Below are 26795 nucleotides of genomic sequence, written 5' to 3'. Positions count from 1 at the left end.
TAGCACAGTACAGCACCTCTGCATTCGACGCCGACTGGACAGAGAGCCTCAGCATATCTGCACTATGCATGCCTAGAATGGCTGTATGCCTAAAATGCAACAGTCTCAACTTCACCTTCGATTTCAGTCGTGACTAATGAACTGGAAGCCATTTCAGTCTCGATTTGACTCTTTTTGACTCATTATATGAACAGACCATTGAGGTCTAGAACGTCTGAAGAGAGCCATCCATTTGTATTCCCACATTCTGACGGTTTTCGGACGTTCCCATTAAGCTATGAAAGCATTACTTCTGAATGAAAACATTCAGGGGACATTCTATTTTGGAAAAGTTACTTTTGAATATTTTCTGAACCTTCTGAAACATATAGAGGATCATTCCATGATCAGTGTAGAATTTAAGTTTACCGGAAGAACGTTTGTTTGTAACTTTTAGCATTTAACATTTTCAAGGTGTCCTCCAAAATTGTTCAAATATCTACAACATATGATGAAATATCTGCAATTAACACATGCAAATATATGCTTGCACAGACACTTGGTGTAAAGAATTCCTGTAAGGAGTTAAAGGAATAAACAAATACATATTTAATGTTATTTTGAGTTAGATTCCAAATGTTCATATTCCATATTCAAATTTGACACTGAAGGGTGCGTACGACATATTTGCCTACAGCACATTCACATACAATTTTCATGAGAAATACCAAAAAGATGGGAAAAATAAATGAAGGACATGATCACATAGGACACTATTAACGCGACTATATGCACGAAAGCATTCAGAAAAATTCGGCCACAACTAAAAGCATTGAAGTCACCCACCGTGTACACCAAGTTTCCCACCGTGTAGTTCTGGGTACTAGCTAGGTTTCTCTGGAACTAACTAGGCTTCTCTCTCGAACCGTTTTCCTGGTTGCATTCACATCGGCAGCAGGATATCTGAAGCAGCTAACAGCGAAGGCTTTTTGAAAAACATGCCAAGTTTGCATGGACTTGAACAATCAGCGAACACTTACATCATTGGTAGTTCCTACAACTGTTTTAGACCCTACTCTGAAGTAAGAGCCACCAAACGGAGTACCTGGAACTAAAAGCGTTTCTAGTTGCGTTTCCTTGTTGACCCTGGAACAACATTTTAATCCAAACATTGTGTCTTGACCATATCTCTAAACCTAAACCTAACCTTACCCATGAGAAATGACTATGATATGATATGATATAAATGGTTCCTCCAGTGCCAACACGCCCAAAAGTGAGCGTCCACGGTACGTTTGGCTACTACGAAAGGCCCATAGACTCAAAAAGCACATCACAAAAATTCAGGACAACAAAACCAAAAGTGCTCAAACGCTAACTTGTCACCCCTGCAGCGCTCTATATAGTCCAATCTTAAGTTTTAACGAGCAAGACAGTATTTCAGATCTACACATTGGCATTTACACCCAGCTGAACTTTGAAAGTTTGCATGTTTTAGTGCAGCTAACGCAGCAGGGCCAAACAAATGAGCTTTAACTTTAGCCCTGCTGGTGCGCTCGTCTTTATAATGCGATGAGGGACCTTCCAGGGGGCCGATATTCAAAGAAGCATTCTTCATCTTTATCGCTAAAGGCGCAATTGCACAATTAAGAACACCCCGACAGACTGCTGCAGTAGTAAATATAACAAACATCTGGTATTACCACACTCCGCGTCGCTTCTGCTCGGAAACTAATTAATTACCCGGGGAAACGGCGTCATTAGTAGCTGTGGGGGGACTAAACGTCCCCTGAGGTGGGTGAGTCTTTTTTGTTTTTTTTACATGCAAAAACGCACTCCGCCGGCTTCCGATTGGACGAATTCAGAGGCGCGCGGTTCACTTACAGGAAGCTAGCGTGCGGCCCTTCTGTCTGGAAACGAACACAGGGACGCGAACGCTGTCAAACATGACAAACACGGCAAAAATGCAAATCTCATATTGTAAATGCGCCACCGGCTCCGTTCATTTCTCTGATGGATTCAATTAAACTTCAACAATCTGCTCTCCATTTGTCTCTCCTCATGCTCTCCTTATCTCCCTCTCTGATGCTCTTTCTCATTCTGCTGCGAGACGCTACAATAATGAGGAAGTTGAATCAGAACGGGAACGGTGACGTGGGACCGCGGCTCCGTGAATGGAAACGGCGGCTAATCTCCGCCGGCTTTAACACAAGCTGCTCCGAGAGAAACATCAGGTGGACTGTCACGTGAAAATGACAGTAAATTAAGTGCCGTGTCCGTCAGATGGTTTAAAAGCGCTCGCGCTCTCATTACCGAACGAGCCACGAAAGTGATGACTTATTTTAGAAGAGGACGGTCCGGGCTCAAGAGAGCCAAAGTGAGAGACCAGAGCTGACAGGAAATGTCCTAAAGCGCGAGAGCTTTACAAAGGGCAGTGGTCATGGAGACAAATAGTCTAGGAATATGACGAGAACTTGAGTGAACTGACCTTACTTCGAAGCCGTGGAGGTCTACAATACCTGGACAAAGCTAAACGTTAGCATTTCCATTTGTGCTAAAAAAACAGTAGAAGCCTAAATTTTACTGGTTTCCATGTACTACGAACCATTAGCTTATTCCAGTAAAACCATTGCAAATTCCTTTTTGTAGTGTGCTTTTGGCATTTTTCCAATAGAATTTAACGTCGCACCCATAGTATCCATCACATACCAGTAGACACCATCATAGTTTCCATTAAAACCAATACCATTCACATTATAAGCGTTAAAGCCATTACATTTTTTTGTTGTGGGCAGACTCGGCTGGCGCAGGAATCTCTTGGAGTACACGATATGAAAGCTAAATTTTCCACATTTTTCAAGTAAATCTGAGAATAAAATGCATCGTCTATAAAAAAATCATTGATGTCGCTTTTTAGTGCATTGAGATATCGGGTAAAATAGCGGTAAATAAAGTGAAACGTAACATTATTAAGATATTTTTATTCCCCTAACCCCGCAAAAAAATATGTAAATGTAAACAGAAAAGAAATTAAAAAGTATAAAACAAACATATGTGAAACTCGCATTCATTATAAACAGCATTTAACACAAACGCCTCAACTTGGCATGAATCCAAATGCGTTTTGCCTGCATCAATGTAATTTTATTATAAATTCCACCATTTTTAAATGATAAAAAGCTTGACTTATATTCTGGAAACGTGATATACAACAATATCTGCCATGGATTAATCAGGGTCTGCAACTTTGATGCATTTTTGTAGGCCAGACCGAAAGTTAGCATCACCCTGGTTTCTCTGACAAAAACCCAATAGGATTTTCCAATGGTTTTTGGATTATCGCAAAAAAATAAGCTTTAGTTACGATTCTTACATTCTTTGTTCAAATTTCTGAGCTTTTTATGGGCTCAAGATTCAGAGAAAGCCATGTGTCGCCTGTACGAGACTAAAAAAATTCACACTTTTTTCGTAATAATCTTCACAAATACAACAACTCGGTAGAAGCAAAAAGCATAAAACATTTTCCCTGAAAAGTTGCGTTATAATAGTTGTGAGAGTATGATTACTGTTTTCAGTATAAGTGAAAGCATTTTTTTTATTGTAACTGATGTATTATCGATTTATGCCATGTAATATAATATATATTTAACTTATTGACTTCAGGGTAACGAAACTGCTAGTGCTGAAACTTTAACTTGTTTCTGTGTTACATTATCTCCTCAAGTTGCTTATATTTTGGAAAATACAGTAAAATACAACAATATCTGCCATCGACCAATCAGAACACAGTCTATCTGGGGATCGTGACACAGCCAATCTGTAAATAAACAGTCATGCACGACTCTACAAAGACCTGATTCCTCCTTTTAGGTCTTATTTCTCTTCATCTTGAAACGCTTTACTGTAAAAGTGTTTGTTAGATGGGAAATATAACTGTCATTTTCTCCACAAAAGCCCCCTGGTGTAAAAGTGGCCTCTCTAAAAATACATCCACGCTCAAGGACAACAAATACACATTACGAAGGTAAAGAGCTGCTTTCAGTCACCTTTATGAGCTTTTTATGGGCTCAAGATTCAGAAATAGCCACGTGTGGGCCGCGCGAGTATAAAAAAAAAAATCTGCATATTTTTAGCATCAATTTTTTTTGCACTCACCAAATCTGGACGAAATTATATTTGTGCGTTAAATAAAGGCCCAGACCTACACGAATGTGGATATATCCAGTCAAATGTATAATTTAGCTATTGTAGATATATGCGGCCTTTAATAAAGTAGCGTGCTTAGCACCCAAGGGTTTCTGTTATTATTAAAATAACTTTGCATATATTGAGTTAAGTGTGAATAGCCTGTGGAGAAATGTCTTAAAACAGGCATGAATGTTAAAGTAACCGCTCGAAGGCTCCACGGCTATTACTGTACTACTACGCCAATGGTTATCTTAGCATTTTCACTTCTAATAGCGTTTATTCGTGCCTCTACGAAGGTTACGAGCAGACATTTTGCCCGAGTCTTCTTGCCACCTTTGGTAAATCTTCCAATTAGCCGCATCGGTTCCTGGTCTTGGCATGATGTCACTTTGAGTATTGAGATGACGCTCCGAATAGACTAGCTGTATAAATGGAGCATGTTTATCGAACTACATCTACTCTAGCATAACCTGACTTTGAACCATGAGCAAAGGCCAACAGCTGTCCACAAAAATCACACAGAAAACAATCAGCCATGCTTCGTTTTTCGGGTCAGAGCTTGTGCTTTTGAATGCACTTTAAATAATCTATTATCGTTGCCTGCGTATTGATATTATGGATTGGTGATGCATTGCTTATTTTGTCTGACAGTTGGATCGGGCATGTGATTTACCGGTATTGATCTGCTATTGATCCGTTCTAGGTATAGCATTTTTTGTGTACATTTTGAAGCATGTATTTCTTACGTTTCGTTGTTTTATATTTTCAGGGTGACAATTTTGCATTATTTATCATTTATTTATAGTGCGTTGTCCCTGTCGAATAAACCTGAAATAAGTAAATAAAATAATCTTAAAATATTTTAAATAAATATCACACAATTGTTTAAATTAAATAAATATTAAATGCAATTTATACAGGCAATTTGAATGAACATATGTGTATATTTATACTGTATAATGAACCCTCTACCAGAGCTCCGGCCAACACACACAAAAAAAAAACTCTGTTACTCCACCATTTCATGCTCCATTTCTCTGATGTAAATAATCAATCACTCCTGACACTTATGAGGTCATTCATTTCACCTGATAATCACAGCAGGTCCAGTCTATACATGCTCAGCGAAGGCCATTTACTGCTGCGTTCCTCTCGGGTCCTTAGAGAGCGGTAAACAAAGAACACGTGTCACGTGTGACCGTCGTCGCCATAATAAACTACTCGATATGAGGTTGCTTATGATGTCATAAAGCTGGGTCAGTCTGATTGGTCGGCAGATTGATGCGCACCAGCAGGGTTGCAACCGAGAGCAATGTTAGATGTGCATGCTGAACGACAACAGTAAAGCTTCATTAAAAACGCATCACCTCGTGTAGATGCTTTGTCGAGGACAAAAAGCCACTCAAGAAGAAAAAGCTAATAAAACCGAGGCATATTGCTTCGGTTCTATGCACTGCTGTGCGATCTGCACAAAACAAACTTTCAGGGTAACTCGGTTGTTCTGCATGTGTCAAAAAAACCTCACCTCCAGAGGAACGGATGACGTTATGCATCCAGTTCAGAGCTTCAAACTGCTTTATATGCTTGCATTGATTTTTTTTTTCTCCCTATTGCATCAAATTCAAAACCGGTTTTCTGCTTTCCTTTATATAATCAGAATGACAATAAGGCCTAAAAAATAGCGAACGCTGACACTTCCAGCTATGCGAGTTTACACATCAGGGTTTGAAACATCGGCAAGCCCCTCACAATGCATTTCAAGTATTAAGCGCGTCCTGCAGAGTGAATGGGTGCCGTCAGAATGAGAGTCCAAACAGCTGATAAAGAAGTTCATAATCAAACTGTTGCTTCATGCCAAAGTACGAACCCATACTTTTTTTTACTGGAGGAAGCTTAGACAGTAGAGACTCGCATTTTGGTCAAAAGCGATGATTTGAAGGTAAAAATGTCAAAATCAACTTCAATCCTTCTCAAGCCGTTGATCGATGGACTGCAGTGGTTACATGCAAATTATCGTTCTGACGGCACCCATTCACTGGAGAGCATCCACTGTTGAGCAATGTTTCTCCGAATCTGTGAAAAAAGCAAACTCGTACATCTCGAATGACCTGATGTCAAGTAAACTGCAAATTTTTATTTTTGTGAGAACCGTTCCATTAAACACTTATCGTTTAATCATTGGTGCAGTTGATATTCCAAAGCCAACAGTCACTATTAGACGAATACTAATTAGGCTTTGCTATAGGCAACCGTTAACCGTGCTTTTTTGCCAGCAATGCAACTATGCGATACGTACCGACAGCAATGCCTTCATTTAAAACATTCATTTGTGTGCTGTTCATTTCAAAGCACCAAACACAAGGTCCAAATGAACACTTGCCAAGTGGAAAATACGAGTAAAAACCGGCCTTGGCAAATACATTAAATAGCTACTATCTAGTTGGCAACACTGTGCATGGCTTAAACCGAACCGTAAGGTGATAGTTTGACCTTCACCCATTCAAACACTTGAAAAGAAAACCATCTACTGAAGAAAGCATCAGCGACTGACGCAAGCCGCACATCTTCTAACCAAAGCCAACGGGTTATCCTCAAAGGTTTATCGAAAAGTTTGAAAGGCAGCACGGTTGCTGTTTTTGAAAGAAATTAATCGTTTTTTAAGCATTTGAGTACACACATTAACGTTACAAAATTTTTCACGCAAACGCTGATCTTCTGAACTCCCATTCATAATTGATTCATGGTTTCAGAAGGATCATGTGACACCGAGAGCAGCAGCCTAATAATGATGAAAATTCACAACAGCTGATAATATTATTTCACATTATTACCGCATCGTTTTATCCAACATGCATCCTTGGTGAGCGGATGCTAACTTGCAAGTAACTCCAAAGTCACTAGGACGAAACGAAGAAAGTGGTGCTTATTCGTATCTAGCGCATCTCTCCATCCACGTGCCTTTGGCGGGTGTGTAAAAGGTTAATTTCGGATGCTGTTCACGCTGCTTGAGGCATATCCCGCCTCACAGCCAAAGGATAAATCCCCGTTGACATCACACGTATAAAGTGTTTCATTAAAAGCGCCTGTCGTGTAATGGTTGTGCGGCGGAAAGACACCGGCGACGAGATCCGAGGCCGCCTTCATCTAAACGGCGCCGGTGACCCGCCGCGCTTCAGCTAATTGAGACGAACCGCGGCGTTTGTTTTAAATGCTGATTTATTCTCGCAAGCCCTTCGCAAAGAGCCGAAGCGGTCTTTACGATTGCCACAACACCCAAAAAGCGCAATCAATCAAACCCGCCCCACCTCGGATACAACGGGCTTTTAATTAAGGAAGGCCCCGTCCACCCGCGGCCGCTCACCCCGACAGAAACCAGCGGAGAGAACCAATCTGGAGCCCCGCCAGCGCGGGACGGGACTTCTAGGGGGAGAAAAGGCCTAAATATGAGTTAAATCAGGCAGCTGTGGGACGCCGCGATCAATCGCTGACTGCTTTTTGCTTACAGTTCAGCGACAGAAAGAGAATCTATCAGCGGTTTGCGTCTCTCGAGCTTAGGCCAGCGGTAAAAGACGCCCCGAAGGCAAGTTAAAACACGGGTCTGAAATACCGTTTTAAACGAGACACAATTGCTGTTTGTCAGTGAGGATAGCGACATAATGATGTCTTAAAGGGACGTTTGAGACGAAAAAAAACAAAACGTTTTGTCATTATTTGCTCACTCTAATCTCGTTAGGCCAGGTGCCAGTATGTTGCCGCGTTTCCATGGAAAACAAAAGGAGAATTTTCCAACACAATAGATGTGAAAGTCGCCATCCCGGTACACCGTTTTAGCACACAGTGTAGTTTAAATTACGTTTTTAATGTTGTTTGATATGCTGCTTCAATATACTTAAAAACGAACCACGTGCAGAACTGGAGGTCTAATTAGCGTATTTGTGGCTCCGCCTCCTTTTAACAATGACACTCGTTTTGTTTATCTAGTTATTCTACTGTTTTTGTTTCCACAGCTAAGGTAAGGTCGTAAGAATTCACGAACGAAATGCTCGTTTTAAAAATCTTCCACCGGTCTGCGAACAAAAATAGTTGTTCAAATCAAAATTTTAAAGATGGCTGCTGTTTTTTCTAGCGTAGGAGGTCTTTAATGGTGTGGATCGGAGATTGGATTTATTGATGATAAATAGAAACTTTGTTGTATTTAAAACACCTTCAGTGCCTTATTAGGCTCCTACAGGAATATCACGACGACTGAAAAATATGCATGGCATAACGTTGGTTTGTTTGTGATATAATTGCGCGATTCGAATAAATGGTGCTATTCGAAAGCATAAATCTTAGATTTACATCTCGGCATTTTGGACTGTTTGATACTTTTATATTCAGTCCAGATCCAGAACCATTTGTTGTCCACAGAGAAAAATCTGAGTGCGATTACTGTAAATGATGACGGTGTTAGTTTTTTGGGTGAGCTGCCCCTTTAAGTGCCTTGACAAGCAATATCTGGCCATGCACTGAATCTCTGCCTTCTCAAAGGACGTGTTTAGTTTGATACCATGACAACCAAACATCAGTATCTCCTACAGTTACAGTATCAACTAAATAAGTTAATTAACATCTCGTGAAAGGAACTGTCTGTTTACTGTGATACCATGACAACAGCCTGTCTTACGGTAACTCTTTAGACAATTAACTTAAGAGTTAATGATGCGTTTCAGACACTGCAGGCAAACACCAAACACCTACAGCCAGACATTCATTTTCATTCGAGTGAAATATACACGTCCGAAAGAAGTTAAGCCCAAATCGTGTAGAATAAGTACCTATGACGCGACTATATCTCGCACGCGGACTAATCGATAGGTTCGATTTAATGCCACTAACTCTGTGAAAATATAAGAAAAGTAATTGTGCATTAGAGTGAATATCTAAGGACGAACTGACAGGTTACTTTAAAACCGTGTCAACAAGCATCTCGTACAGTAACTACACGGGCATTAAAGAGTTAACCGTGATGTATTTCAGACAAACTACAGACAAAAAAAAAATACTAAGTTTGCATATTTGCAAAAATACAGTGCCGTAATGCCTGAGATGCGCGCCAACTGCCATCCATATAAAGTCAATTAACTTATATAAAACACATAACACAAGAACAAACAAAAAAAAAAATCCCATTGAAGATGCCCGAGCGAATCTCGCATGCACGCGAATGCTAAAAAACCAATAAACGACTACTAAATGAAGAACTTAAGCACCGAGACCGAACGGGGCTCCGGATTTGGCCCCTGGCTCACAGACAACCGCAAAATGCGTCAGACCCGATGCAGCAAAAATTTACATGCGTGTTTGACAGCGGCGGGAAGCGCTATCCCGCGCGTGCATGCGTGTGTCATTCGTTTTGGCGCATGTTTGGCGCGTCGGCGTCGGCTTCACTCACCGCACAGATCCGCTCGAAAATCCGCGTCCGTTCGCTCCGTCCTCGTTCGCTTCTCACGGGAGGGCCCCCGGAAAGACTCTCCGCCGTTTCCCTCCGGCAACACGGTACATCCTCTAGAGACGAATCCGCTGCCGTCCGTCCTCTCCGCCCGCCACCGCCGACACTGATGATGACAAACGGCCAACGCGCATCACATCGCTGAATGAGGAACGCGGGTTTCCATGACGAGCGATGCTGATGCTGATGATGAGGAGGATGATGATGCTGCTGCTGCTGCTGCTGCTGGAGAAGGACGCGCGCGGATCCCGCACCAACCACTGGATGAATGCGAGCGTGAAGCTTTGAGTGGGGAGAAGCGCTTCGGTCTCAGTCCACACCACACGGTAAACACGGGGGTGCAGCGATGACTGGACATCCCAGAGGAGAGGAAAAAATAGCGATGAGATCTCCTCAACGTCTCAGTCCGTCCTGGTGGACGGCGGCGAGATTGAATAACGAGCGCCCGCGGTCTCGCGCTGCTCGCGTTGCTCTTCGGAAAAGACGCAGCGATCTCAGGTTTCCTCCAAACGCGCTCGCGAGGTCTCGGATTGTGCTCGCTTTGAAAAAGCAGATCCTTAAACGTTTCTCACGCGAGCGACAAACGTTGTCATAGGAGGCAACGAGATTAACCGCAGTCCGAATTTCCCCTTAAAAAGACCTCTAAACATCTCGTCTTAAACTGTAAAAATGTGCATTGATTTCAATACCAACTCAAATATGCGGTTCTTCACCTGACTTGTGAATTTGATCTACTTTAGACAGCAATAAACTGTAATAAAAGCAATTAGACTGCATCTCATCTAAAGCTCTCAAATATGCCTCAAACACATTGACTTGAAACATCAGATTCTTCAATATAAGCTCATATATTTATCATCTGATTTACAAATGAGATCACTTTAACATTGCAATCGTTCAATGAGATTCAATTGGAAGCATTGCAGTCCGTTCCTTCTCTAGATTTAGTGATTTTGCGTTTCTCTAGATAACTCAACAATGCCTCAGCCCGCGCGCAAATTTGCATTGCATTGAAAATCTACATTGATAAGTCTGATATAAATACACATATTTCTCCGAAAATGTGCAATGAAAAACCCGATTCTTCAACATTTCTCATTTAATGTCTCACAATGGCATTGCACTGAAAGGTCAAGATTATTCAGTATTAACTCAAATATTTATTTTCTAATTCTTTTGAGACCAAACCGAGCAACAAATTAGGAAAAAACACGGATTAAATCTCTTTATCATCCCAAATTGTCCTTCATAGACACGGATAAAAACAGAAATGAATAAAGAAATTAATACAGAAAAATTGCTTTACTGTTGGAGAGAAATCTGAGAGACGGGAGACTCCCATCTCATGTCTCTTCTAGAGATCTCAATAAAGTCTCGAACTATTTCAATTTGCCAATATTTCCAAATTCTGCATCAAAAAGCGGACAATTCACAAAATACACCTCTTTAATATCTTCTTTAAGAGAAAAAAACAGTAAAAATTCTACAGTAAAAAACAGTTAAATTGTTAACAGTAAATTTCTGTAAAATTTTAAGGGAAAATTGTAAAAATGTAAATTGATGTTCCCAGAATTCTCTTCATTGCATTTCAAATTTAGTTTGAATTTGAAGTATTTTCTTTAAAATCACTGTGATTTTTCTTATCATTTATGCTTATTAGAGTTGTATGTTACATCTAATGTTGTTCAATAAATGTTTATTGCATATTTCGGTCTCGCCGTGATGGCGTTTAGCGTTTGTGTGAATGACACTGACCACCTTCTATATATGTTACTGTTTAAAAGCTGCTTTTGATGGGTTTTCGTTCATCACGTGACTTTCTCATCACCACCTGCGTTTGGTGGTTATCAGTGTATTTCAAAGGTACAAAACAGATTTCAATACTTTAATAAGTTGGCATATTAACATTACATCGTTAATAAAATTAAGGTATTTAACTGTAAATTTAAGTTAAAACCGTAAAACCTAAGATGTTGTTACCGTATATTTTTTTTTACAGTAGAATTCCGGCAACCACAGCTACCAGTTTTTTACCTTAAATTCTACGCATTTTTTTTTTTTTTTACAGGGAATAAATCTCCAAAATGTATGAAAGAGCAATCTCACTTGTCATGAAACATCTTGAGACTTTCAGAAAAAAAAAAAAAAAAATATATATATATATATATATATATATATATATATTGTTAACCGTAAATTCAGTAAAATTTACCGGGAAAATTGTAAAACTTTAAATTAATGTTCCCAATTCCCTACATTGCATTTCAAATTTAGTTTGAATTTGATGGGGTTTTTTTCTTTAAAATCACAACGAGTCTCTAAAATGTTTAAAAGAGCAATCTCACTTTTCATTAAACATCTTGAGACTTTCAGAAAAAGAAAACAGCGAAAATGCTACAGTAAAAAAATTATATTGTTAACCATAAATTCCAGTAAAATTTACCGGGAAAATTGTAAAACTTTAAATGGATGTTCCCAGAATTCCCTACATTGCATTTCAAATTTAGTTTGAATTCGATGGGGGTTTTTTTTCTTTAAATTCACAACGAATCTCTAAATGTATATAAGAGCAATCTCACTTTTCATGAAACATTTTGAGACTTTCAGAAAAAAACTGCGAAAATGCTACATTAAAAAAAATTATATTGCTAACCGTAAATTCCAGTAAAATTTACCGGGAAAATTGTAAAACTTTAAATGTATGTTTTCCCTGAATTCCCTACATTGCATTTCAAATTTAGTTTGAATTGATGATGGGGTTCTTTAAAATCACAACGAATCTCCAAAATGTATAAAAGAGCAATCTCACTTTTCACGAAACATCCTGAGACTTTCAGAAATGAAAGTTCCTGCACTTTTCAACAACCGACCGACTGATTAATGGAAAGATTGACGTAGCGGGCGTCCATGCGAGCGGCAGCCTATATATCACGCGAACGCAACCCCTACGGACGATCCGGCGGGATCTAAAAAAGCCGTTCTGATACTAAGAGGCGCAGAAAAGCTGTCAGAGAGAAGTGCTGCTGATGAAGACGTTCGCGACGAGGGTTCGGGCTCGTCCTGGTTACCTGCGTTCTCTTCATACCGAGTTTAAGCTCAGCTCAAGGAGACAAACGTCCCTGGGCTCAGCATTAAGGGCAGGACGGACGTGTGCGAACTGATGAACGAGTGATTGGGATGCACAGAGTCGAGCGCTGAGGTTTAGCGCCGAATGCAAGCTCGGATCGCTCTTGTGCTGGCAAGAGCCCTTCACGTCCGCGGGCGCTTGAGCACTTGACTAGGTTTAATGTTTGAAGTGTGTTTCAGAGGCTCTCTATATGAGGACGCCGCATGTAAATGCACACATGCGTGCATACGTGGCCGTGCGCTCAAGGGCAGACGCACACATACGGAGCGTTTATTAAGCGGTGCGGCGGCCTCTCTGGCGTCTTGACCCATCCTTTCTTCAGGATGAACTCTCGTTCCCAGCTGACTGGAGCGGACGTCATGTTTCTGCTGTCGCTGTTATCATCGGCGCTGCAGGGGGTGAGCAGAAGGTTCACACACACACACACACACACACACACACACACACACACACAGATGTAGATGTTTCACTCGTCTGCACCTAAAGGGCGAGTGAAAGGCAACATTTGTAAATAACCCACATCACGAGATTTAAACGCTGGAATTTATAAGAGCAAGTTTCAATTTGCTAGTTGAAGGTCACGTCAGATAACCGCTAAATAGACTTCTCCGTGTAAGCGTGTAGATGAAAGCGCGGGCTAAACGAATAAATGCGCATGCACTGTACGGTGAAAAAGTTCAGGCGTGAAGATATTTAAAACGAGCCGTTCGGGGGCGTTGTGCTGTCAAAAGTAAGTTGTTTAGAGAATAATTAAATTGGTTTTCGACAGCAATGGCTATATTGTAATATAATATAAAAAACGAAAACGTGTGGAACGCTCTATATCACGAAAAGCGGTTCACCCAAAAATGACAATTTGATGAAAACGCACATGGCTTTGTTTCTTCGTGGGAAGAAATTTGTATAAATGCATTAGCATTGCAGTGAATGGGTGCCGTCAGAATGAGTCCGAACGGCCGACAGAGACGCCGCGATAATCCACACCACTCCGGTCAACTTCAAACCACTGCTCTCAGCAAAAATAAGTATAAGTATAATAATCCATGAAATTGATTTCTCAGGCGAAAAATGACACATTGTCTGAATCAGGTGAGAAATGTGCAAAAAACAAAAATCCCTGTTTGTTAGCGAAAACAGTCGAAAACAGCATTTGGATGCGAGCGGAGATTTCTTACTCGTTGCTGAAGGAAACGTAATTTATTATGGACTCATATTTTAACCAGAAGCAACAGTTATAAGCTAAAAGGCATCTTAATGGTGTATGTTTCTTAAATGCGTAGCTTTTCGCTTCTCAAGACGTTAACTGATGGGCTGGAGCGCTGTGTTTGTATCATCTGTTTGGACTCTCGTTCTGACGGCACCCATTCACTGCAGAGCATCCACTGCTGAGCAAGTGATACGTATATCTCAGTTATTTTCATACTGCTACAAGATTAATTCATGTATTCTACACAACTACATTAATTTAGTTCTGTTATATGGGAAACATGAGACAAAACTGATACTTGAAACCCAATAAATGCTGTCTTTTTCATGCACTTTTTAAACATTATATAGTAATAAATGGAATCATTGACACAAATGGTATGTCATATATTATCCAACCAGTCAATATATATTATCCAGTCAATATATATTATTCAGTATATATATTTATACATATTATTCAAAATTAAGACAAAACAATCTTTGGATATGGTAGTAAAATTATTTGGAGCATTTCCATAGCTGGAGAAAAGATGTTTCTAAACTCCTCAAATCTATAACGCGGCCACTTCCAGCGTTCAAACTTTAAAAGTAGCTCAAATGATCTAGATTATGGATCTAGATGTTATTTAGGTCAACATCAAAAAGCTTCGGCGTTGAGTTCGACACAGATCTGAGCTCAAACCAGCAGGGACAAACTCTCAGCTGCTGAGTCCATATGCCTCCGATCCTCTCATTCAGCTTCTCCTGCAAGCTTCATCTGCCGCACAGCCTGGAACCTCTTCAGCGCGTGCACCTGTAAACCTGCCTCCAGAGTAAACCCGCACGCTTCAGCTAAAACGAGCAAGCGTTCATCAGACTGAACCCAAACGAAGCGATCGCTGATTCATTGAATCAGCCCAGAATGTCTGACCTTTGACGGACCCTCAGCGGGGGTAGATTCGCGTGATCAGATTCGATTAGTTAGGGGAGATTGGGGTTAGATTGTTCTGAAGTTCGTTCTGCACCTGTCGTGCGGATCTGAGATCAGATTACATCCGATCCTGGTGATTGAGAGTGTGTTATGCAACGGTACAGATCTGAAAAAAAAAAAAAAGAGTCTCAGAAATACAGCTCAGTGCAGTAATATTATTTGAAATATGTCCCTAGGCATGTTATACCTGTTCACCTGAACAATGTGTGTGTGTGTGTGTGTGTATATATATATATACACACACACACACACACACACACATTTTAAATACACATGTGTATATATTTAAGAAAAAGCAGTTAAATTTATACATTACATACAAAATATCAAATATATAATTCTAATAATACATGGAGATATTTTCAAAATATATACAGTATATATATATATATATATATATATATATATATATATATATATATATATATATATATATATATATATATATGTATGTATATGTATATAAATTGAAACATTAATGTAAAAAGTAATGTTGCCTTGGCATTATTTGAAAGATTTGTACAATGTATAGTTTTGTACAGTATAAATATATTTTATTTCAGTTAAACTATTATTTATGGCAACTAATGACAGGTTTCTTATGGCTTTAATATAAAACTGCATTGGGACATATTTAAAATAATAATAATAATAATAATGTACTGAGCTGTATTTCTGAGACTGGAATCGTTTTTTCACACACACACACACACACACACACACACACACACACACACACACACACACACATATATATATATATATATATATATATATATATATATATATATATATATATATATATATATGTGTGTGTGTGTGTGTGTGTGTGTGTGTAAAAAAATATATATATATATATATATATATATATATATATATATATATATATATATATATATATATATTCCAAAACTATAACCCTTTTGGAAAATAATCATTTTCACATTTGTATAAAATAAAAGACATAGAGCCCCTACATATAAATGTGCTATCATACTATTATTTCTTTTATTAACTCCACACATTGCATTAATGGTAATTTAAGAAATGCTTTCTATGGAAAGTGACTTTCAGTACACTAATTATGGAGAAAAAACAAGGTTGGAGTGTTTCTCCTCAAGGACACAATGGTAACGAGGCAAGACTGTTATTTCTCAAATAACCCCTGAATGCTCCGCCATCATCAGAACGAGACGAAGCCAGAATCCTCTCAAGCTCATGATGAAACTATCAGATACGTCTGGAAGACTTAAGACATTTGCATCACTCAGAGCTGCCGGGAAAAACTAATGATGTGTTAGTAACTCTCAGAGGTCATGGATTAACTGCTTTTCAGAAATACTGGTCGTCTGCTTAACACCCAAATCCACTGAGGTCACCAAATGCCAACAGATCCTAGTGAATTCATCCCCAGTGTTATGTCTGTGTTAAATTAATCTTCATTTTATTTTGACTTTTTATTATATTTTAGCTTTTAATTTTTCTGTTTATTTAACCCCCTTCCCCCAAATAATCTATTTTATTTTTTATTTAGCAGTTTTGTAATTTGTTTTAGTCTTTTTCTAATATTTATATTAAACCTTATATATTTTTGTATTAATTTTATTATCTGTTATTATCTGTTTATTTATATATATATATATATATATATATATATATATATATATATATATATATATATATATATAAATAAATATATATATATATATATATATATATATATATATATATATATATAAATATATATAAATATATATATATATATATATATATATATATATATATATATTATTGGTTTATTTCAGTATTTTAGTTGTAATACTGTTATGCACTATTGTTATTCATTTTTTATTAATTACATTCTTGATTTTTCTTGTGATATATATATATATATATATATATATATATTTAGCAATTTTGTTATATGCTTTTAGTATTTTTAGTTTAGTATTTCAGTTTGCGTAATTTGGTAATTAACTTTTTCAAATATTTATAGTAATCTTTTTTTTATTCTTATTTTTTTTTTAATTTTAGTTTTAGTTTTCATTTTATTATGTGCTTTTGTGATTTTATTAAAACTGTGTATTTTTACATTTCCGTATTTTCAGTAGTGATGAGAATCCCCAACAAGCGTCGTCATAAAGCCTTTTAACTTCAACAAGCCTTTTTAATGTTTAAGCACTGTAACTGAATGGATTAGATACGGTAAACAATCTGTGTGCTTATGATCTTTCCAGCAGTTTCAATGCAAATCAAGATGTTTTCATGCTCAATAGCGACATCTTACCCGTCATTAATTGCGTCATTGTGAATGTGGCTGTGTGAATGATTTTGCCCGGATTCTCTCTTTTGATCCCAGTCTTCTCCCGCCCCCCATTCCTCATTCCAGGAAGAGCGTCTTACAGGAAGGTCAGGGCCTGTGCCACAGATCTGCAGTGATTGAAATCTCCACCAGCGCCCTCATAAATAACCCGACTGCGCTCAAATGGAGCTGGGAATGAGGAGAAACGGAGAGGGGGAAAAATACATCGGATCTTTTTTGGAATAGGTAGACCAGAAAAAACGTTCTCAAAGAAACCTGCTAATGGGATCCGGTTGAGAGGGGCGGAGTATGCAAATTAGCATCCTTTAGAGTGTCTCTGTTGTTTCCGGGGCGATGGAGAAATCTGCTCATTTAGTTAGTTCCACAGATGGGCTATTAAAGTGACCTGCTGGGAAAGAGGTCAGATCGGAGCAAGAGATTGAGGCGCTGGACATTGATTACGGTTCCTAGGCTCAAAACGCACTACTGGGAAAAAGTCTGAAACTCACCACTACCATACCAGGGTGTTCTAGGATGTTGCTGGGAGTTTTCGATCTGGTTGCTAGGCTCTTTTGGCGGTTGTCAGGTGGTTGCTAGGGCGTTGCTATTCGATCACTGGCAAGCTCTGATGGTTTTTAGTGTGTTGTTAGGTTCTAGGATGCTCTTGGAGGTTGTTAGGTGGTTCTAGGTTCTAGGTGGTTGATAGAGGCTGGCTATGCAGGTACTAGGATGCTCTGAAAGGTTGTTGGGGAGGGAGTTGCTAAGGACCTTTGGGTAGTAGGATGATAGCTAGTCGCTAGGGTGTTGTTCAATCTACAAACAACTACTTAGAACTCAACTCTTTGGAAAACTTTCTATTTATTTCTTTCCCTTTCCCCAGCTTATTTGGTACAGTACCTGTGGCTGGTATTAAGAGCACTTCCTCTGTCTGTTTACCGCTTTATGAATTCCCCATTTGTAAGTCACTTTGGAAAAAGGCATCTGCAAAATGAATAAATGTAAATGTTATGCTGTCATTAGCAAGTTCTGATGGTTTCTAGTGTGTTTCTAGGTTCTGGTATATGGGAGGTAGCTACAGTATTGCTATGCAGTTACTAGGATGCGCTGGGTGGGTGTCAAGGGGTTGTTAGGGTATTTTGGTGGTTGTCAGGTGGTTGCTAGGGTGTTGCTATGCAATCACTGGCATATTCTGATGGTTTTTAGTGTGTTGTTAGGTTCTAGGATGCTCTTGGAGGTTGTTAGGTGCTTCTATGATCTAGGTGGTTCCCTGTTTGTAAGTCACTTTGGAAAAAGGCATCTGCAAAATGAATAAATGTAGATGTAAATGTTATGCAGTTATTAGCATGTTCTGATGGTTTCTAGTATAGTTCTAGTATATGGGAGGTAGCTACAGTATTGCTATGCAGTTACTATGATGTTCTGGGTGGGTGTCAGGGGGTTGCTAGGGACTTTTGGTGGTTGCTATGCTGTCAAAGGCATGCTATGGTGGTTTCTAGTGTGTTGCTAGGTTCAGGATTATTTATTTAAGTGGTTGATAGTGTTGTTATGCAGGTACTAGAACGCTCTGGAAGGTTGCCAGGGGATTGCTAGCTGGTTTCTAGGGTCTTTTTAGTGGTTGCTAGAGCACTTCTATGCAGTTAAAGGCATGTTCTGGTTGTTTTTGTTGAGTGTTGCTAGGTTCTAGGAAGCTCTTAGAGGTTGCTAGGTGGTTCTAGGATCTAAGTGGTTGATAGAGAGTTGCTATGCAGGTACTAAGATGTTCTAGAAGCTTGCAAGGGATGATAGCTGATTTCTAGACTTTTTTGCTAGTGCGTTGCTGTGTGGTTCCTGGAGCCATTCTAGGTGACTGCTAGAGTGTTGCTATGCAGTTGCTGGGGCGTTCTAGGTGATTGGTAGTGTGTTGCTATGCGGTTGCTAGGGCGTTCTAGGTGATAGCTAGTATGTTGCTATGCGGTGGCTGGGGCGTTCTAGGTGATTGCTAGTGCGTTGCTATGCGGTTGCTGGGGCGTTCCAGCCAATAGATGATAGTATGCAATGCGACTCTGGTTAGCTCAGGACAGGAAAGATACATGATCAGACTGATTATTTCTCAACATGCCGTAACTAAAAGCATTTCAGACACAAAAACAGAATCGTTCATCAGTTAAATCCATAATCCCAGCACTGCGAATCCGAAAGCAGAAGTGTACGCGAGTGATATTGGCTTCTGTCTGGCTCGGTAAGTAATAAAATGAGATGGAGAATATTACTTTTGCTGCTCTTATCGTATTTGCTTTTATTACTGTTACAGTGACATAATTTCCAATGCGGCATCTCAATACAGATTCCTCAAAGTGTGAGCGTAATGAAAGCCTTCGTCGGTGACGTATGACGTGACTAGCTGAGGGACTGCATTATCTGTGTGTGTTAATGTGATTTCGAGAGCTCATTGAAATCGAGAGAAACTCATGGGTAATGCAGTGTGTCGTCACGGCCGGCCCTTTAGAGCCCAAACCACAACAGACTGATAAATTAGCCCACGGCTACAAGGCCGAGGGGATAAACACAGACACACACACATACAGACTGAGCTCACATACCAATATAACATCACTGGCTCTACACACATAGCCATGTTCTGCTTCTAATGACTTTTTTTCAGGTCCATATGGGCTTAATTAAAGAAATAAGCCACTATAGGCCATTTTACAACGTTATGTTCAGAATGGAATGATAAATATACTACCAGCTCTTTTTTTTTACATTTATGCATTTTGCAGACGCTTTAATCCAAAGCGAAACGCAGGCAATTCGTCACAGATCCAACATTTCGGATTTAAAGAGCAAGCGACGAGGTACGCATTATTTAGTGACCGTCACGTGACTTTATTACATTTCGCATCCTTTCTCCGTGGGGTCCGGGTATCACGATGAAAATAAGGTGCGTTATTGAATTTTGCGTACAGCGTTAAATAATGAGGCAAAATAGATGTTAAATGTCACGGCTGTTACTTTAACCTCATTCCTCACACTGGCAACGAAAGGTCAGGTCAAGCACGTTGTTTAACGGAAAAGATTGAAATCGAATTTAAATAAATATCTCTTTAACTAAAATACCATCAGAAAGCGACTGTGCCATAACGCCGAGTTTGTTCCACGGGAGTGTGATTTCAAAAAGGACTTCTGTGAACGTGACTCATCTCAAACCCCCACTGAGAACAATTTTTATCTTCACAGTGCAAAAATTTTCTCCGGAGTGCACGCTGCAACCCTTTCTGAGCTCACGAAACCTCAGAAAGAGAACAGAAACGTTTTCCATACGGGTATATAGTCACCTATTTTACGTTTTTATGTGCTGCTCGTACTTCCAGCATTAAATGTCTTGCAGAACGTCCGGTCCTTCCTCAGATCATGACTGCATTTATTGATCAGATGCTCTATTTTCACCTGCTGGATGATAGAATAGCGTAAAAACCTACGATGCACATTGAATAAGGAGCCAAATCCAGTAGAAAAACAGACGAGCGTCTGTTATAAGCAAGCGTTCACCTCTTCAGTTATTCATGAAACACGCGGCGGGATTCAGAGAACATGACATGTCACATCAGCACGCTACAATTACAGAAATACGATTTGCATTAAAGATTAACCACAGACAGGCCCGTCACAGGTTAATGGCGTTCTGTTCAACACAAACCACTCGAATCACGACCGCTGCCGCTGCATTAATCATGACCCAGTCCTGCTTCGAACGCACTTCCAAAACCGACTCTAAATGCTACCGTGCTATTTATTTTTGACCCCGCAACACACTGGTGAACACACTGGTCGAATGCTATCGATCAAAAACTACTCATCTACACTTATCTTGGCTATTTCAGCAATGGATTATTTGCACTTATATATATACTATTAACACTAAATACCATTTTAGTGTCGCTTGTATTCATTTCCTTGTAATTAATTGCATAGTTTACCATTTTTTGAGTAGAAATTGCTTTGATTTGTGTTCATAAAAAAAAAAAATTGTGTAGGAGAGCGTGTTAATATACTACACTGATCAAATAATCAATGAGTTCATCAAGTTCTAGCAGAAAGAAATCTGCCAGCGAGATAAGAAAATATATTAACTTAAGCAGAAAACAACTGTATTTTTCTTACCCCAATGGCAGACGTTTTTAAAAGCATAAAATCAATTAATTCTGAAAACAAAGACTGAAGGTATTAACTAGAATTCCTTCACAAGTACATTTATTTTGATTTAAGCATTTGTACATATTTGCAATGGAAAGTCACAAACACCATGAAGAATATTTGCAGCGCAGTTATTGTTATATCAAAAGCTATTATTATAAGAATTTTATTTTTTTATATATATTAACCTTCAAATAAATAAATCCAATAAAAAATGTAAAACGTCACCGCTTTCATGAATCGTTTCATTCAATTTAGCATATTTTTATTAAAAACATTAATCAATGAATACTTTTTCAAATGCAATAACACACATTCACCTATTGCTTTCATCGTTTTATTTTGAATGTATAATACAATATTTACGTTCCGGTCAAATAAATGGTCATGAACACGAGCAGAACAAATTTCAGTGTAAATGATTTGTAAAAGCATGACTTTTGAATGAAATCATTTTTATAAATATGGATTTATGAGCAATTTATTGCGTTAATGTTTTAAAAAATGAGTCCAGAATAATATAACAGCTTTTGATGCAGTTCATTTGTGCACGACAAATGTAAAGATCCTCTTAAACTGCTTTAAAAGCATCTGCTAAATTAATAAATGTAAATGTAAGTGCATTATTGAATAAAGTATTTCATGTACAATTCAGAAAATGTAATAGGTCGCACAATGCACATCCGGCATATAGGCGAAAGGCAGTATGACACAAAATTAGAAAAATGTATTTTTCTAAAAAAGATCCCTTTTGAAGAACCGTCCTGACAGGCACAAAGTGGACTTTCAGCCACACAAAAAGAGAGCATCTATCTCATGAGTTTGAAACCGTAGGTCATTAACATTGGAGTCTGTGGCCCGGCGGCTCGTGGAAATGGGTCTGTCCCGCGGAGCGCTGGCAGTACTGCGCAGACATGAGCTCATGCTAGTGCTGGGAGATACTACACCAATTACTCCTCTCGGTGGGGGAGGTTTATTTGCAGAGCCGTTTTTGGCTTAAAATAAGCTAAAGGGGTTGGAAGACCTCGCGGCACCCGGCGACACCCCGCCCCCCCCTCACGCTGAGCTCGGCCAATGGCAACTGTGGAAATGTGCTGACATCACAAACACGTGACGCCCCGACCGTTAGTCGCGTTTGGGCTCCTGCGGCGAGTGTTACGTTCGCTCTATTTCAGGCCGTTTAAGTTGTTAAACTTTTACTTCGAGGCAGTGCGCGGGTTCAAGTTTTGCACAGAACTCAGCGGAAGCTTGAATCAAATCATGCGTCCTATTGACATTTCGCGTGATGCAGAAAAAAACTCACATAGATCCCCCTAGAAACTGCATAGCAACCACATAACAATTCCATCACGACCTCACATTGCAACGGCTAGAACACCTTGTCAACTGCAATGTAAGTTTACTAGAAAAAGCCCCACAATATCGCCATAGAAACTGCATAGCAACCACATAGCAACGTCTTTAGAACACCTTGTCAACCACAAAGCAGTTCAGTAGAAACCTCACAGAGATTGCCGCGGCGACCTCATAGCAACCACATAATTACTGCATAGCGACCTCATAGAAAAACCTACAACCCGAATTCCCGGAAATGTTAGGATGTTTTTTTTTACATTTAAATAGCATAAAAAACTAAAACAAAACAAATGAGCCAATATTTTATTTACAATAGAACACAGAGACAATAACAGACTTTTAAATTGAGAAATTTAAATCTTTGATGCCTGCTACACGTAATCAGAATGAATCGAGAACGAAGCCATATGTGAACATTGTCCAGAAGAATCTTCTTCTCCTTCTTCTCCTTCTCCTCATTTAAAATGGAAAAGTGTTCTATGGTCAGACGTGTCCTTGTTTCTGAAAGTTCTAGAGCAACATATGCTCCCCTCCAGATGACGTCTTTTTCAGTCTTGTGTATTTCAGCAGGACAATGCAAAACCTCATATTGCCTCTGTTATAACGGCATGGCTTCATAGAAGTAGAGGAGTCCGGCCTGAAGTCCAGATCTTTCACCTACAGAGAACATCTGGCACATTGTTAAACACCAGAACTCAAGAACTGCAATGTACTAATGTAATGTAGTAGAAACACCCTTATAGATCACCATAGCAACTTCATGGCAACCACATAGTAACTGCATAGCAACCTCATAGCAACGCCTAAAACATTGTCAACCATAGACATGTATAGATGTTTCATTCGACTGCTCCAATCATGCAGATGTATCCGTCATATTGCAATGGTCAACTTTACATCATTAACCATATGCACAATATGGAGGAAGGCATACGTATAGTGGCCCATACAAACAGTCACTAATGAGAAATCTAAGTACGCATATCTATGTTGTCAACTGCAAAGCAATTCATTACAAAAAAATCACCCCAGCAACTGCATAGCAACTACATAACAACCGCATGGCAACCAAATTGTGACCGCATAGAAACACCTTACAAGCTGTAAACATTCAGATAACTGAATCTGACTAAGCAACTGCATAGCAACACCCTGACAACCACTCTGGTGTTGTGACAGTTAGAGGTGGGCAGTATACAGGTGAAATGCAAAGAAGAGCACCATATGCGTGCGTCGCGCGTAATACCGTTTCTGAGCTGAGCGGTGCACACAGTCTGCTCACGTGAAGCGTTTTGTTGCTTTACTGGCCTTGGACGCTTAAATAAACATAATTATATGCAAGTATCTCAAGCATCCACCAGTTCTTTAGGCAAGCAGGTGAGAAAGAAAACACGTGTAACAGGATCTGTGCAGCTCTTAAAGTGACAACAGTCTAATATTCCTCATGTAACTCACTGCTCTTCACTAAATCAGTTTTGTAACTTTGTAATAGGAAATCTATATAAATGTACACAATGAGGATTATGCAGTGTTTTTGATTCATTAATTCATTTCTTATAGTTTTTATCCCATTGCTTGTAATTAGATTGTTATTTCATCAGTAAGCGAGTTTTTCTCTTTTTTAAAAAATATGTAAAAAAAAAAATTCATTTCATCATCTGCGATATTAACACTAGCGACAAATATTATGACATTTCTATGATAACCAAAATTTGAATATAATAAAATCATTATTATTCAAAATATCTGCGCACGCTTTGAAATCAATAAATATCTTGCCTTTGAATCATAAACCTTACTAAACATCCACTCACCCCAGTAAATGTTTTTTGTTGTTGTTGTAAGTTAAATAACCTTCTAAGATGTACTTTCCGAAAGCAACCACGTTCAGTTTGGCTTTTTCACTAATTTCCCCTCATTACCAGGATGTTGACCATTCTGCGTTTAGAAAAACCGACATTTAAACAAGAAAATAATTTAGCCGCGTACTAATCTTGGTGGGAATATGACATGTTATTGCGGAGCTCGTTGTACGAAGCCCCAATTATATAACACAATGTTGGCTTTTATGAATATTATAATAATAATAATGGCATTCCCTGCAAAGGGCACGAAGCTGAGTAAATGAGTGAATTATAGAGAAAGACACCGCACTAGTACGGCGAGCAGATCGTTATGCAAGCGGCGAGAGAGAGACTGTACTCGGCCAGACTGAGCTTCTGTTATTACAACCCTATTGAGAGGGAAGCTTTTAATCGAAGCAAACGGCCCGTTGCACCATTATTAAGAGTGCGGCTCTAATGGGCCGGAATTAAATGATACAGACCTGTAGGAGAGGCTGCGGCGTGATCTTTAGGAGCGAGCGGAGTAGACCTGCCCCGGCTGGGTAAATGTAGCACATTAGAGTCCATTTATCCATCGGTGTTATTTACCGGGAGGCCGAACGCTGCTGTCGTCACGTGACTGAGGCCCGCGAGCGTCTCCGAAACCGAAGCTTCCACCGGACTGCATCCGAACGCGGTCACGCTGAGAAGGTTCCTGAAAAGATCTGGTCCTGAAAAACTTGAAAAAAAGCACCCAAGTCCTGGTTTCTCACAGAGAGCCTGCTGGCCCAAACTGTAATGGTACGGGTGAGTCTTATAAATGTAACATTTGTGCGAATTTGATTGTGAAAAACACTTTTGTTTTGCAAGAAAGCACTAAATAATTTATTTGAAACGAAAACCTTAATTAATCGATTGCACTGCGATGCATTGAAGCCCCGCAAAGATCACGAACGCAACCGCATAGCAACACCCTAGCAACACCCTAGCAACAACTCAGAACCCGACCTGGCAAACATTTACATTACATTTAGTCATTTAGCAGACACTTTTATCTAAAGCAACTTACAAACGAGGACAATGGAAGCAAAAACTAAAATAGCAATGATATGCGAGTGCTAGAACAAGTCTCTTTAATATCTCTTTTCCCTTACATTTGCTATGCACTTTCATTTGGTACAATGCACTCATTGCGTACATGCATGTTGTTAGACCCATCCTTAAACCTACCCATACCACCAAACCTGACCAAACCAAACCCACATCCCACTTCAATAGCATCAAAAGCGTTTTTTTAAAACAGTATAACCACATTAACCAAAGTCTGCACTTTCGACAACACTAGATGAGACGTTTTCACTCAATTTGAGCGTTTTCATTACCATTACATTTTTACATTCCCCCTCCAACGCATTTGATTGGCTGTCGACCGCAGCGGTTAAAGGCGTCGGTTGCCAGATTGATGGCGTGCATCGGAAAGGAGCATAACTTACAATGCAGTGCGAAGAGCCTCACGCTTTAAGAAGGTTTGCCAAGTCAGCGGTTTACTGCGGGACTGGGGCACTTTTACGCTGTTGACTGCTAACTAAGCGTCCTCAAGTGAAATCAACAGCACCCTCAGTTAAACTAACAATGGCATTTCTTTGCAGAATTTTCATTGATATGCTATGGTTTGCGTTTCCATTTCAATGTGTCTGGCGGCACTGAGCCGAATCACGGACATCTCTGTTGCTTTTTAAACGCAACAGTTAATCAGATGCATTTAAGAACGCACTCATAGTAAGAACCGTCTCATTATAACAAAGTGTAGGCACGGTGTACATAAACGCAGATGTGACAGCCTTTTACTAACTATAAACAGAGTGCTATTTGTAATAGCAATGCACTAAAACTATTATACAGCTTATATATTAAGGTTAAAGCACCCTCATGCATATTCCACTATATTTTTCCCTCAACTTAGACGAGTTGATACACATCATATACATAATCGCTCTATTTAAAGTCATGCCTGTTTGGTACCGAAGGAATGGTATGAGCTAAGCTGAGAGACGAACAAAGTGAAAAATGGAAAAATGGTGGTGTTTTCCTTTAAGAGGCACCCTCAGGGATTTGATTGTGGAGCCGGGCCCGATTCCGTGGCTGCAATGTGCTGCATTTTCCAGCAAACTGGCAAC

At 39.4% G+C, this 26795-nt stretch overlaps 1 protein-coding gene across 2 annotated transcripts in view; it reads right to left on the bottom strand.

Moving 5' to 3' along the window:
* The window catches only part of dlgap4a (discs, large (Drosophila) homolog-associated protein 4a), a 130869-nt gene extending 120498 nt beyond the window's left edge, over window positions 1–10371 (bottom strand). The window contains exon 1 of one of the 2 annotated variants that reach the window (XM_043230085.1): window positions 9602–10371. The gene's annotated coding sequence lies outside the window, so the exon portion shown is untranslated. The remainder of the gene's footprint in view (window positions 1–9601) is intronic. The other variant, XM_043230084.1, reaches the window with a different exon arrangement.
* Window positions 10372–26795: the final 16424 nt, after the last annotated feature.

The sequence above is a fragment of the Puntigrus tetrazona genome, unplaced genomic scaffold, assembly GCF_018831695.1.
Source record: "Puntigrus tetrazona isolate hp1 unplaced genomic scaffold, ASM1883169v1 S000000148, whole genome shotgun sequence".
Lineage (NCBI taxonomy): Eukaryota > Metazoa > Chordata > Actinopteri > Cypriniformes > Cyprinidae > Puntigrus > Puntigrus tetrazona.
The sequence above is the reverse complement of the archived record's forward strand: the minus strand, read 5'-3'. Positions and strand labels throughout refer to the sequence as shown.